The 14,628-nt window shown below is 45.2% G+C and overlaps 1 pseudogene; it reads right to left on the bottom strand.

Annotated features, from left to right (window-relative positions):
• Positions 1-6,757: 6,757 nt before the first annotated feature.
• Positions 6,758-6,864, bottom strand: LOC141418384 (small nucleolar RNA SNORA26; annotated as a pseudogene).
• Between the last annotated feature and the right edge of the window lie 7,764 nt (positions 6,865-14,628).

Here is a 14,628-nt window from a genome sequence, read left to right as displayed (position 1 = left end):
CCTATAATCCCAGCACTCAGGAGACTCAAAAGTTCAAAGCCAGCCTAAGGCCAGGTGCCAGTGACTCATGCCTGTAATTCTAGCTACTCAAGAGACAGAGATCAGGAAGATCTTGGTTCAAAGTCAGCCTAAGCAAATAGTTCTTGAGACCCTATCTTGAAAAAAAAAAAAAAACCCACCACAAAAAAAGGGCTAGTGGAGTGGCTTAAGGTGTAGGCTCTGAGTTCAAACCCCAGTACCACCGAGAGAGAGAAAAAAAGACCTTGTCTCAAAAGGGTGGGGGAGGGTAGAAATGAGATGTGCGAGGGGTCTGGGGAGCACAGAGGTAGTGACTGCCTAGCACTAGGTGAAGACCCCAAGCAGTTTATTTTCTGCTATGCTAGCTCAGTAATTTATTCTACAAAATTGATTCAAACAGCACAAACAAGTTCTTGAGGAGCAAATGACCCCCGGAAGTCCCTGAATTCTCCCACAAGCCTTTCTCCATTGGTCTCCTGTCCCTGGCAGTCAAGTGCACCCTGACAGTGACAGTGATTTTACAGGAAAAAATTAGACAATCCAGAGAAGCAAGAAGAGGGCTAGATGAATATCTCCTACTCAATCAAGCGCTATTTGCATTTTTATGCTTTCTTCCAGAATTTTCCCTCATGCAAATAATTTTTGTTCACAAGTCTTCCTATAGACAGGCTGCTCTGTAACCTGCTTTTTCTCATCTAATAACAGGAGGATGTCACATCTTACGTATGTGTAACTTATGTGCACTCAACTACAAGCCCTTCATGCACAAGTAAGAATTTAACAGGGCAAGTCAGCTGCATAAAGGAGAATGAAGATGCCTTTTCCTTGCCTGGTGTGGAAAGATCCAAGATCTCTTGTAAAGAAAGCAGGATAGAGAATAGTGTGTGCTATTGTTTGTCTACGAGGAGGGAGGGCAGGGTCTATTTATAAATTTACTGTACCATAGAATTCTAATTCTCCTCCAGGACACATGGAAGGATCCCTTCTGCTTCCTTGTCCATGTGACTTGCCGTGGCCAGTGGCAAGTGATCACACAGTGGAGCCCTGTGTGGTCTTTCTTGTTCCTCTGCTGTGATGATATTCCAAGTAATGGCTGCTCTGTTGACCTGGGTCCCAGGATGATGCCAAACCAGCTTCAACAACCCTCCAATGGCAACGTGGAGCAAGTGAGAGATGGATGAATCTTTGTAGCCTCCACAACGGGGTGGGGGGGCGCTGCAGGCCCTCTTGTTACTGCAGCACCGCCTAGCTTGTTCTGGCTGACGGGTTGCTCCTGCCGAGGGGAACTGGGTGGCTGGGGGCTTTCACTTCTCAATAGACTTTTGCACTTCTGAATTTTTATATCAATCAGTATACTCCCTATTCTAAAAAAATGAAGTTTAGATTTAAATGTAAGCAGTGCTGGTTCTGCCTGCCCTTCCTCTCACTCAGCACTTGCCCAGGAGTGAGAGTGAGAAGGAACACAGGAGTCTCATTCCCCTCCCAGGGAAGGTCCTGGGCTTAGCTGTCTGTTTTTGTTTTGTTTTGTTTTCAGTACTGGGGTTTGAACTCGGGGCATACCTCTTGAGCCACTCCACCAGCTCTTTTTGTGATGGGTTTTCTCAAGATAGGGTATCTTGATCCTCCTGGCTGGGTTTGAACCAGGATCCTCCTGATCTCTGCCTCCTGAGTAGCTAGGATTATAGGTGTGGCCACCAGTGCCTGGCCTGTCTGTATCTTCATTGCCTGTGGCCTATACATGCCAGCCACAGATTCCATTATGTTCAGCAAGGACATTTTACTCTGGATGGAAAAGGCAAGTGTAACATTCAGCCTTGTGGTTTTTTTTTTTTGATTTTTTGGTTTTTTTTTTTTCCAGCAGTAGTGGGGTTTGAACTCGGGGCCTCATGCTGCTAGGCAGGCACTCTACCACTTAAGTCACTCTATCAGTCCTTTTTGTGTTAGGTATTTCTGAGATAGGGTCTCATGAACTATTTGCCTGGGCTGGCTTCAAACTTGATTCTCCTGATCTCTGCCTCCTGAGTAGCTAGGATTGCAGGTGTGAGCCACAAGCACCCAGATGGCTTCGAATTTCTGACTACACCTAGCACAGGCTCCATTTTCACCATGTCAGTAAACACAGCCTCTGTGCAGCTATTTTTAACCTGTGAACTTCTAAAATCCACGCCAGATGTTGTGCTCACATGCTTCTCATTTCACTTGTGTTTAGCTCTTTATTTTGAAACAATCTCAAACTTACCAGTTAGGAAACTACATCAAAGAACTGTGTTGCTTCCTCTGGTTCACAAGTATTTCCCGGGTTTTTTTCCCCGTGTAAATGCTCCTGCTTTTCCCTCTGAGTAGTTGCATGTTCTTGAGTTGCCTAATTACCTGAGGTTGTCCGTCATGATGCTCCAGGCTTAGGTGTTGCCTCTGGGAATGGAGTCTCTTGAGGTACCTTCAACTAAAGTTCCTCCATTAGTGTTTTTCATGACTCTCAGGGTTGTTTTTGGTTTTTTTGGCGGTACTGGAGTTTGAACTCAGGGCATCATGCTTGCTAGACAGACGCTGTTACCACTCCACCAGCCCTTTTTTGTGATGGGTTTTTTGGAGATAAGATCTTAACTATTTGCCTGGGGCTGGCTTCAAACCACAAGTTTCCTGATCTCTGCCTCCAGAGTAGCTAGGATAACAGGCACAAGCTACCTGGCTATGAGTCTGAGGTTTTGAAGAAGCCAGACAGGTTGTTTGGATTTTTTTGGCGGTATTGGGTTTGAACTCAGGGCCTCCCACTTGCTACTACTCTCCCACTTCAGCCACTCCGCCAGCTCTTTTTTGTGTTGGGTATTTTTGAGACAGGGTCTTGTGCTATTTGCCTAGACTGGCTTCAAACAGAGATCTTCCTGATCTCTGCCTCCTGAGTAGCTAGGATTATAGGTGTGAACCACTGGTGCCTGGTCAGGTAGGCTGTTCTGTAGACTGACCATGTGTTCAGGCCACCTGAGGTTTCCTCATGATTACATCCAGCTACGTGGGTTGAGCAGGATAACCACAGAAGTGATGCTGAGATCTCAGCACATGGCCTTGGGAAGCCTGTGCTCTGCTGAGGGCTGCTGCTGGTCCCACATACTCCACTTCCAGCTGTGGACTGCAGCACACCCTGCAAAACTCATAGTTAAAACCCCAACACCCAACATAACTGTTCTAGGAGATGGAGCCCGTAGGGAGATAACTAAGATTACAGGACATCATGAGTATGGGGCACAATCTGATAGGATTAGTGTCCTTAAAAGAAGAGTCACCAAAGAGCTGCCTCTCTCTCCATATGAGGTCATGGCAAGAAGGTGGCTGTTGCCAGCCAGGAAAAGAGGCTCACCAGGAACTGAACCTGCCATATCCTGACCTTGGATGACCCGGAACTGTGAGAAAATACATTCCTGCTGTTCAAGCCCGTCTGTGGTATTGTTAAGCCGCCCGAGTTGACCAATACACCCAATTATTACCATCATGTTTGAATATAGCAGTCTTTATATTTGAATTCACAGGCTGGGGTGTGACTCAAGTGAAAGAGTTCTTGTGTAGCAAGCACAAGGCCTTGAGTCCAAACTTCAGTTCAAACTTCATAGTTATTTTTATATAGCTAGGATTACAAGCATGAGCCACCAGCACCTGGCATATCCACCATAATTTCTATGGCCACAATATGCCATGGCCACAGTGTTGTGTTCTATTGAAGCCTCATCATTTTCTCCTCCAGTCCCCACTGCAGATGTTGGGTTTTCCAAACTATAAACAGTCCTTTGAGGAACATCTTTTTGCATACCACCACTTGATGTAGTCAGTTTTTTTTTTTTTTGAGACACAGTTTTATTATGTAGCCCAGACTGGCCTTGAAACTCACAATCATCCTGACTCAGCCTCCGAGGTGCTGGGATTACAGTAGTGAGGCACCATGCCTGCCATTCAATTAATTCTTTAGGATGAGCTCCCAGGAAGTAAAGGGTTGGGTAAAGCAGCCAGAGGGTTTTTTGAAGACTTTGTCAAACGGTGCCAACTGCATCCCAGAAAGCCTGTTTCAAGTTCACACGTGAGAATGTCTGATTTTTCCCACCCGGCTAGCACTGAGATCATCTCATCAATCTTGGTGGTCAAGATGGTGGCTAAAGTAGCCCCTAGGGCAGTGCGAAGCCTCTGCCTCATGCTCTAGGGCTCACTCTATCACTAGAGGGCGCACCTGGTCCATGGAAGGGTGTCTTCACAGGTCACCAGGGACCCTCAACACAGGACTTCACTGCCGCTTCAGGGCCCCAAAGGAAATGGTTCCTGTCACCCCCTACCCCAGCCAGACACTTCAAGCTGAAAAGTTCTCGTGTGACTGCTTAGAGGGAGTCAAGCTGTCTTGAACACTAATGATATTCAGGCTCCCTCATCAGGACTTTTTTTTTTTTTTTCCCAGTACTGGGGCTGAACTTAGGGCCTTCACCTTGACCACTCCACCAGCACTTTGTTGTGAAGGGTTTTTTTGAGATAGGGTCTCGCAAACTATTTGTCCAGGCTGACTTTGAACTTCGATCCTCCTGATCTCTGCCTCCTGAGTAGCTAGGATTACAGGCATGAGACACCGACTCCCAGTCCTCATCAGGACCTTGACAGTGGCTCTGTCCTCTGCCATTAATGGTCTTCCTCGGGATTCTCACAAAATTTGCTGATTCGTTTAAATGATTATTTGAATACTGCCGTCTCAATAAGGTCTACCTGGTATAAAACTATTCCCCGCATCCCTGTCCCTGGCTCTCCTAAACCTCCTTAGCCTGCTCTGACTTTTGCAGCAACAAATATCTCTTAAGACTGCAGACTTGTCATTAGCCCAGGACTCTCCCGGTGTGGGCACACAGAGTCCAGTATCCAGGGCCACCACATACAGCCAGGTAAAGGGATGGTGGTCACCCCCTCTCCGTACTTACTAGTTTTTGTTGTTGTTTGCTTGTTTTGAGACAGGATCTGGCTATGCTGCCCAGGCTGGCCTGAAACTCGAAATTCTCCTTCCTCATGTTGGGATTACAGGTGTGCACCACTTCTCCTGGCCATACTAACCATTGGTTGTCAGTCTCCCCACTGAAATGGGGAAGTGCAGACAGGCAGAGAGTATGTTTCCTGTCCTGTTCTGTTGTGTGTCCCAGGCTACCAGAACTGAACCTGGATTCCAGCTGGTGCTGAAGGAGCAAGTCACACCCTGCTAATGGGAATCAAATCAGATCTCTGCTGAGGGCACTCGGCAGAATTGCAGACAGGTGCACTCTGTCCCTGTGCATTTCTAGAAGCTTCTCTGAGCTTTTCCTTCAAAAGTCTGAGCTGACTGTGCCACAGGCAGCTGGACAGGGATGCTTCCTGCAGGCCTCAATGCTCTGTGGCCAGAGGACACAGGAACCTATGTGTGCCTCTCGAGGAGCCCAGTGCTGCACCAAGCTGAGGGTAGCCGCCAGAAAAGGCTGCACCCCAGTAAATGACCTTGCCTCCAGCAGATGTCCAGGAAGTGTGAACAAAACACATGTGCCTGTCAGCAGTGTGGCACAGAGAGTAGGAGAGCAGAGGCAGCACCTGCTCCCACTTTCTGTACTTGGGGAACCCCGGGAATTTTCCCCAAGCACGGACTTCTTCTGTAATTTAACAGAGATGGACAGAAATTTAATTTAACAGAAATGAAAGTTAATTTCTGGCGCAAGAATTCAAGTTGCAAGGACAAGCTAGATTTCATTGAACAAAAGTAAATTTCTGAGTCACCAAAATTCACAAAAGAAGGGCATATGTCCTGAGTACACCCATCCCACCCTCTGACAAGTCCTGTCCATCGATGGGTCACATCCTGATTCCTGCTCAGCTCTGCCCCCATCTTGTCCACACCCACAGTCACCACCCTAGCCCAGGTCATAACCAACTTGATGCTGGACTTTCCACCTCCACTTTGGGCCTCTCTGATCCAGTCTACCCAGCAGCCCCGATGAAAACCAAACCAAATCAAGATAATTTCAGCCAGGCTTAATTTTAAAAGAATAACATCTTAACTGGGTGCTGATAGCTCACACCATAATCCTAGCTACTCAGGAGGATCAAGGTTCAAAGCCAGCCTGGGCAAATAGTTTGCAAGACCCTATCGCAAAAATACCTAATACAAAAAGGACGGGTGGAGTGGCTCAAGTTGTAGGCTCTGAGTTCAAGCCCCAGTACCACAAAAAAAATTTATATATATATATAAAATCCCATCACTATATATACAAAACAGCTTAGCTGGGCATTGGTGGCTTACACCTGTAACACTAGCTACTTGGTAGGGAGAGATCAGGAGGACTGAAGTTAGTGGCCAGCCCAGGCAAATAGTTCATGAAACCCCATTTCCAAAACAACCAGAGCAAAATGGACTGTAGGTATGGCTCAAGAGGTAAAATTCCTGCTTTGCAAGTGTGAAGCCCTGAGTTCAAACTCCAGTCTCACCAAAACCAAAAACCAAAAAAGAAAAAATTTCCACCAAAAATAAATAAATAGCAGCTATATTGAGATATAATTCACACACCACAGAATCAATCCATTTATAGTGCCCAAGTCAATGGGTATGGGGACCTCCACAGTCATGCAATTATTACAACTTTAGGAGATTTTCTCTTTTTTTCAGTACTGGGATTTGAACTCAGGGCCCTAAACCTTGAGCCACTCCACCAGCTCTTTTTTTGTGATGGGCTTTTTCTTTTCTTTTTTTTTTTTTTCCAGCTATGTCTCCAGACAGGATCCAGGGAGTTTTACAAGCTCTTCTCTGGTTTTTTTATGGACAGTTCCTTTACCCTTCTGTGTTAGGTGAAGGTTACTTTAGGACATTTTTGAGACCCACAATGAAAGCCTGGTCCTGTTGCCATCACCTCCATATCCCTATCCTCCCAGTGGCTAGCCACCACTAATCTACTTGCCATCTGAATGGATTTGACTATCTGGGTGTTTTGTATAAATGGAATCATATAATGTGGTCTTTGTGATTGGTACCTTCTACTGAGCACATAATTCCCAAGGGGCATCCATTTTATAATGCGTCACTACTTCATTCTTTTCATGGCTGCATAATATTCCATTGTGTGAACAGACCACAGTTGGTTTACCCATGCATCAGATGGTGAACATTTGGTTTGTTTCCACCTTATGGCTCTCGTCATGAATAATGAATGCTGCTGTGAACATTTCCATGTGACTTTCTGTGTGAACATACAGCTTTGTTTCTCTCAGGTATATATATATATATATATACATCCCTGGGTAAGCTTTCTGGGTCATATGTTGAGCCACCGGAGGGACTGCCAGACTGCTTTCCAAAGCGGCTCACTACTTTATGTTCCCACTAGCAATACTGCCTTTTTCCTTTTATTTTCTTTTTTCAGTACTGGAGTTTTTAGATTTTATTTTTTAAATAATTAATTTTTTGTTGGTATTGGGATTTGAACTCAGGACCTCACACTTGGTAGGCAGGTACTCTACCACGTGATCCATGTCTCCAGCCCTTACTGTGTTTTTGATTACAGCCATCCTACTGAGTGGGAAGTGGAGCCTTGGTGTTTGTGTTTCTCTGATTGCTGGCTTGAGGATCTTTGTGTGGCTTATTGCCCATAAAAGAAGATGTGCAAGTCCTTTGCCTTTGTTTTTGCAACATTGGAATGTCCCCAAGGCCTCGCACACGCTAGGCAAGTTCTCTACCACCAAGCTACATCCCCAGCCCTTGTTTTTGTTTTTTTGTTTTGCCTTGTTTTGTTTTGAGACAGGGTGTCACTTTGTAGCTCAGGTTGGCCTTGAACTCGCTATGTAGACCAAACTGGCCTTGAACTTGTGAGCATCCTGTCTCTGCCTCCCAAGTGCTGGGATTATATGTGTGAACCACCACACCTGGCCTCTGTAAGAGTTCTTGGTATGTTTCAGATATATGATTTGCAAAACTTGTTTCCATTCTGCTAAATTGCCTATTCACTTTGTGTGTGTGTGTGTGTGTGTGTGCTTCAGCCCCATTTGTTTTTCATTTTGAAGCCTGAGATTTTAGTTCTGATGAAATCCAATTTATCTATTTTTCTTTTGTTTTGTATGCTTTTGGTGTCATAGCTAAGAAACATGACCAGATTCGAAGTCATGAAGAATTGTCATTATGCTTTTGTGTTTTGTTTGTTAATTTGTTCGCTGTGCTGGGGTCAAACCCAGGGCCTTGTACATGTTAGGTGTGATGCTTAATCCTGTCAACTTGATTGGGTTGAGAGGCCTAGGAAGTTAGTTAAAGCACACCTCTAGGTGTGTCTGTGAGGAAGTTTCCAGAGGATTAATTAGTGGGGAGGAGGTCCTGTTCTGAATGTGAGCAGCACCATATTTTGGGTGGGGTGGGGGGGAGAAGACATGACTAGAATAAAAGGGAAAGGATGAGGAAGCCAGCTAGCAAGATATCTCTTTCTATGCTTCCTGGATGTCATGTGTGCCAGGACCTCCTTTCCATGATGAACTGAAACTGAGCCAAAATAAATCCTTCTTCCCCTGTTTTCCTCAGGTGCTTGTCACAATGATGAAAAAGCTTGTAACATACTAGGCACTCTCTCCTCCTTACCTCTTCCACATCAGTCCCTCCACTGATCCAGGCTCACTGAGCCAACCCAGCTTCACCTGGTTCCTAAACACACTAAGCACCATCCTCTCGCTGGGCCTTTGCACTTACTATTTCATTTGCTCAGGATGTTTTCTCCTGGACATTTCCATGGCCCAAATGATGCTTCCTCAGAGAGGCCTTCTAGGCACAGCAAGGCAAGAGAGCAGCCCCATTGCTTCCTTGCCAAACCCCTGGCCCTGACAATATCCTTGTCTTTCTCACTCACAGACACACCAGTACAGATTTACTTGCCTGCTGTCTTGCTCCCCCGCTGGAATGTAAGCTCCATGAAAGCAGGAGTTTTGTCCCTTTTATTCTCTGCTGTATCCCCACAGATCTTGCAGCCACATGGTAGATAAATGAACGCAGTGTTCACGGGGATCATTATAATATCCACCTGCAAGGATCAAGCATGTAAAGAAATTAGAATGGTGCCTGGCACAGCATTTATTATGTAATAAATAATAACGTTTAGAGGTAGCATCATTATGGGTTTTTGTTTTTTTGGTGATTTTGTGTTTTTCAAGACAAGGTCTTGCTGTATAAGCCCAGATGGCCTTGAACTCGTAGTCTTCCTGTCTCAATCTTCTAGTGCTGGAATTACAACTATGCATCACCATGCCTAGCTTTTGGGTGGATTTTTGAGTTAGAGCTCAATCTAACTACCTAGTCCCTGCTGGGGTCCTAGGGTAAGTCACTTGACAGCCCCCTCCCCCCAGTTTCCTTGACTGTCAAATGGGCTAGAATCATCTGCACCCAGGAGGCTGACCTAAATATCAGGCAGATATGTCCTCATGTAGCAAACTGTCCAAGAACTATAGTTACTAGGACTTTTGTTATGCTATAGGTTTCTTTTACACCTTCCTCCTTCCTCTCCTAGGCAGCAAGGGTCCCAGAAGGGGAAGCTAGTGGCTGGGGGTCTTTTCAAGGCCCCATGGTCAAGTTAGGTCCTGATGTTGCTGCTCCTGTCCACTGATGGAAAGACCAACAAGCTAAGCACTGTTGTGGCTGGGCTGGACTGGGTTGCCAAAGTCCCCCGTCCCTCTGCACAGCACTGCAACCCTCAGACTGGGGATGCACCCCTGCACAGATGAGCATATGAAAGCCAAGTTCTGTGTTCAATCCTCTCCTCACTTGGCATCTCCAAATGCAGGCCAAGAGTAAAACTGTTGTGAGGCCTGACAATGGTCCCCTTTCCATGTAACTGTGTTTCCAAATAGGGAAACTGCATCCAGGAGAAGATGGGGAGGTGATTCTCATTTTAAGGAAACATGGCTGACGAAGGAATAACAAGGAACAGATGGAATATCAAGGAACATATGAAATATGAGTGTGGAGTGGGGAGGGGGGATTTATCCTGTTAGGAAAAATGCTGCTCACAAAAAAGCTCACGAGGAAAGTCTCATGTCCAAAGTTTAATGGCAGACTCGAACTGCCAGGCTGGCTGGGGAAAGATGGCGCAGCAGCGATTCTGGGCCAGGCGTGGCTTTCATAGAAGGGGGAGGTTAAGGAAGTTAGCGCATGCACAGGAGTCTCTGGTAGAGGTGGGGCTGTCTTAGAGCAGGGGAATTTTTGTTAAGGGGTGGGGCTGCCATTTTGGCTCATTCCCAAAATGGCGACATTATTACTCTATCATTCCCCCATTTTTTCTTTAATAATGATGGGGGTAGGGGCTGAGGATCGGGAATTGGGGCAAAGCATCAGCCTCTTAGCTGCTTCCTGCTGGCAGGGGGCGCTGTATGAGGCAAGATCCTCAGACTCCTGAATCCTGGTGGGGCCCTCATAGCAGTCCTCTGGACAGTTTTGGAGAGGTTTATATCCCTGGAGGTACAATTGGTTATGATGCAAGGGAGGAAACTGAAGAATAGGAGAACAAGAAACATAGGCATTAGGACGGGCATTGGCCAGGAGAACCACTGTGAAATGTTCCCTAGAGGATTCCAAGAGTCCTCCAACTCCCTTCTCCATTTTTTTTTAACTGTTCTTGAGAGGTGCCACCATTGGGGAATCCCATTGAGTTTGACAGCAGTGGGTGTCATGAGAATGACCAGATGAGGGCTGGTCCACTGAAGTCCCAATGGAGAGGGTAGAAGAGCCTTTAGGAGAACAAGATCCCCTGGTTTAACAGAAATTGTTATAGGGTGGGGCAGGATCTGGTCTGCATGCTCTCTGAGAAGTTCCCTGAGAAGGTTAAGATAAGGTAGGTAGTCAGCCAGAGGAACAGAGTGTGTTGGAGGCAAGTTTTCTAAGAGAAATGGGTGGCCATACATTATTTAAGACCCAAATAGGAATATTAGGAGGAGCATAAAAAGGTGTCTGCTAAGGGACTGCATACCTAGGGATACAGATTCTGCAAAATCCTGTAACTCTCAAGAAAGCTGTAAGCTGTCATATGGTATGGGGGAGAGGGAAACTGAAGATTGGGTTGACTCAGGGAGTGAATCTGTCCCTTTAAGGCCACACCTAGGTAGGTGACCTGTGGGAAGCAGGGGCTGTCAGGATTTAGGTTAAGTGTAACACTCTTGGATAAAAGAGAGCTCTAGCCCATTTTTATATAACTTTGTAAATGTTTATACCATATTTAGATAAAGTATAGACATTACACTGTTACAAGATGGTCATTTAAGACACATGAGCAAATATGTAAATGAACTCTGATTTAGTAGTACTTAAAGCTTGACAAGATCAGTAGAAAACACAAATAATTTTTTGATAAAATCTTTTTCTGTAACAGTTTTTTGTAGATGTTACTCAAAGCAGAACAATATTAAGATAACCTTGTTATTTTATAGACATAGAGAATTTGATTATAGTTTGACATGACCCTAAAAATCTTTTAGGCAACTCTTAGATTATACCCAACTTTAACTTTATTACACATTGAAATTTTTTATTATACACTTTTAAAACTTACTCAGACCTTTATATAACATATTAAACCCTTTGATGGTTTATCTTTATCCCTCCTATTCAAAACAATCTTTAGGACAAACCCTTCATTACAAAATCCTTTCTCATCCCAAAACATTCCTTTTTCCTTTAACTTCTCAAAAAATACATTCACTACCTATCTATATCCTCTCCAGTTGTTTACTTTGTAACTTGTATTTTAAAATTAACTTTTATAAGAATTTTTAATTTATTGTAGGGGCTGGAGCAACTGATTAGTAGCCCTTCTTGTTTTAAGGAATTGATAATAGGCATAAGACCTCATCCTCCCTCAGGCTTGAGGGGATATTGTTTTGGGTGTGGAAACTGTGAGGGATTTTGAGTTTTATTTGAATAGGGAGGGCCGTCCTGGCTCACCCGACACTCATCTCATCAGTCCACACTGTGGAATCTATTTGTTCCTGAAAGGAGGGGGCAGCAGAGATAGCTGCCTGGGGAGAGGAGAACTTGAGCTTTTAGTTGAGATAGTAAATCCCATCCCAGCAGAGTCACTGGAGTTTTGGAAACTATGAGGAAAGAGTGACAGGAGAGGAGGTCTCCCCAAGAAGAGGCCAGAGGCCGGGTAAATTAGTGCTCTAGGGGCTGGCCAGATTTGCCCTGAATGATAACTTTTGTCATTGGACCGGGGAACAGGAGAAAAAGGTAAAACAGAGAAATGAGCTCCACTGTCTAGCCAGAAAATGATCGTTTGTTTTTCTGCCATCATGGCTACCCTGAGGCTCCTCAACATTGATACCAAGAACTGGAGTGTGGACCGGGGCCAGGACCCATCAATCCATAGGAGGTGGCACCTCACCTTCCATCTGGTGATGGGGGCACTTAGACCTCCAGTGGTTACCTTTGCAGAGAGGGCAGGGTCCTGGTTGGGGGAGGGGCTGTCTCCCGGGCTGTCCCCCCTTAAGCATTCTCTGCAGAAGTACCCCTCCTGTCCACCATGGTAGCAAGTTCAGGATGCAGGCTCCAGTCGGGTGGGGTCCTCTCTGAGAGCAGCAATGAGGCCATGGTGTCTCTTATCTTTTTCTCTTCTGTTAGTAAGGTCCCAGACGTGCAGACATAGCTATAAATACAGACATGGCTAGCTGTATTACTTGGTTCAATGACTTTTCTCCTTCAGCCACAGACTGAGTTTTCTACAAATATCAGGGGCTGACTGTTAGAAATTTATCTTTGAGGAGAACCTCTCTCACCTGTGACTCTGTTCCACCGTGGTATGCTTTCTGATAGCGTCCTTAAGATGCTGTAGAAAGGTAAGGGGATTTTCTTTAGGACATTGCTGCAAAGCAAAGTTGTTATTTCACATTGACACCTGATATGCTGGAGAGCAGGTCTCTGAACCATTCTGGGCCTCAGTTTCCTCACTTGAAGAATGAGGGATCTGGTCTAGGTTAAACTACTTTCTTCCAGTATGAGATGGCTGAAGTGACATTAACGCCACTTATCTTTCTTACTATTTTTTTTTATTTAGTAATGTTGGGGAATTGAACCCAGGGCCTTGCACATGTTAGGCAGACACTCTCCCACTGAGCTACACCCTTATCCCCAAATATTTTTTCCTCTTTCCTTTGGCTGTACTGGGGCTTGAACCCAGGACTTTATGCCTGCAAAGCAGCACTCTACTGCTTGAGCCATATCATCAGCCCCTTTTGGTGTGGATCTGTCAAAGGGACTGCCTGTGCCCCTGTAGGTAGGCACATTTATTGCCTCATTTCCAGGTGCCACTAGGATTGGGGCTCATTGTAAGTGGTAAACATTTCCAACCTGAGTGGCCTGGGCCAGAACCCATTGCTTTTCTAATGAGACAAAAGTCTGGTCTAATAGAAGTATAATATCCTTTCATGTTAGTTGAAAGGTTTGGATCTCAGAGATAAAGGCTTGAATGTATTTGTCTGGGGCATCAGTATAGCTGTCCAGATGTTTTTTTAATTTCCCTTAGATCTGATAGCTGGAAGGGGACACAGACTCGCCCTCTTCCTACCATTACCTGTTGAAGGGGGAAGCACCCATTAGTAGGTTTTGAATATTAGGGTGGCTTAGAAGGTAGGGCAGAGGATGTTTATGCTGTGGCTTACAAAGAATGGCCAGCCTTTGAGTATCTAAATAGCAATTGTGGAGCCAATCTGAGATGAAAGAAAATTTGTATAGGGGACCTCAGTTTACTTTTTTCCCTTTTATAGAAAAGATCTAATTGGAGTATGGTATTGTAATTTAAGGAACCCTGTGAAGGCCACTTCTCTTGGTCATCCAAGGAAAATTGAAGCCAGGCCTCAGTACAAAGCCAGAAGACTGGAAGGTGCAGATCCCATCTAGAAAGAACAAATGCTAGGATATTGCCTTTCAGCTAATAGCAGGCAGCCTCTTTAATAAAGGCTACTTTTTTAACAAAGGAATAAATCATCTATAAAGTTAGAGAAGGGCATTCAGAGGGCATCCCAGGCCAATAACAGTAGTACCATACAGGACAACTAGTGTTAATATTTGGAGGGAAAAATTTATGTTGAGGCTGAAAGTATAGAAAATTTTAAATGAGAAGTTTATTACAGTAATGTCCATTTTGTGATTTCTGTGACTATAACCTTGAGCTAACAATTGGCTTACAAGGGCTGGGTCTGGTGCCCTGAGGTGTGAGGTGGGGCTAGGAGCAGGGCTTGTGCAAGGTGCCACTCCCTCCACACACACCCAGGACAAGCGAGCCTGTCTAGGCCTGATCCTGTGGCTTATTGCCCCTCCCCCCTTCCTGTGTACTCTGTGCACATTTATTCTAGGGGAAGTGGCGGCAGGCTGCAGCCACCGCCATGTGTGTTGGGTTGGCCTATGGATTCTCTTAGCTATGGCAGGTGTTCCCACTTTGACAAGCATGCCTATTTGTTTTCCCTCCTCCCTTTGTGGGGGCAGAGTTAGGGCATTAGCATGGCAGCCACAGTTTTTTTGTAAGCACTTTTGCCTAGCAGCTGATTTAAAGTTACTTTAGACTAAGAGGACTGGCAAACTAGTTGGTATAACTTAAGTCATAAGATACCATGTTTGAA

The sequence above is a fragment of the Castor canadensis genome, chromosome 16 (assembly GCF_047511655.1).
Source record: "Castor canadensis chromosome 16, mCasCan1.hap1v2, whole genome shotgun sequence".
Taxonomy (NCBI): Eukaryota; Metazoa; Chordata; class Mammalia; order Rodentia; family Castoridae; genus Castor; species Castor canadensis.
Note: the sequence above shows the minus strand (reverse complement) of the source record. Positions and strands in the feature narration are given on the sequence as shown.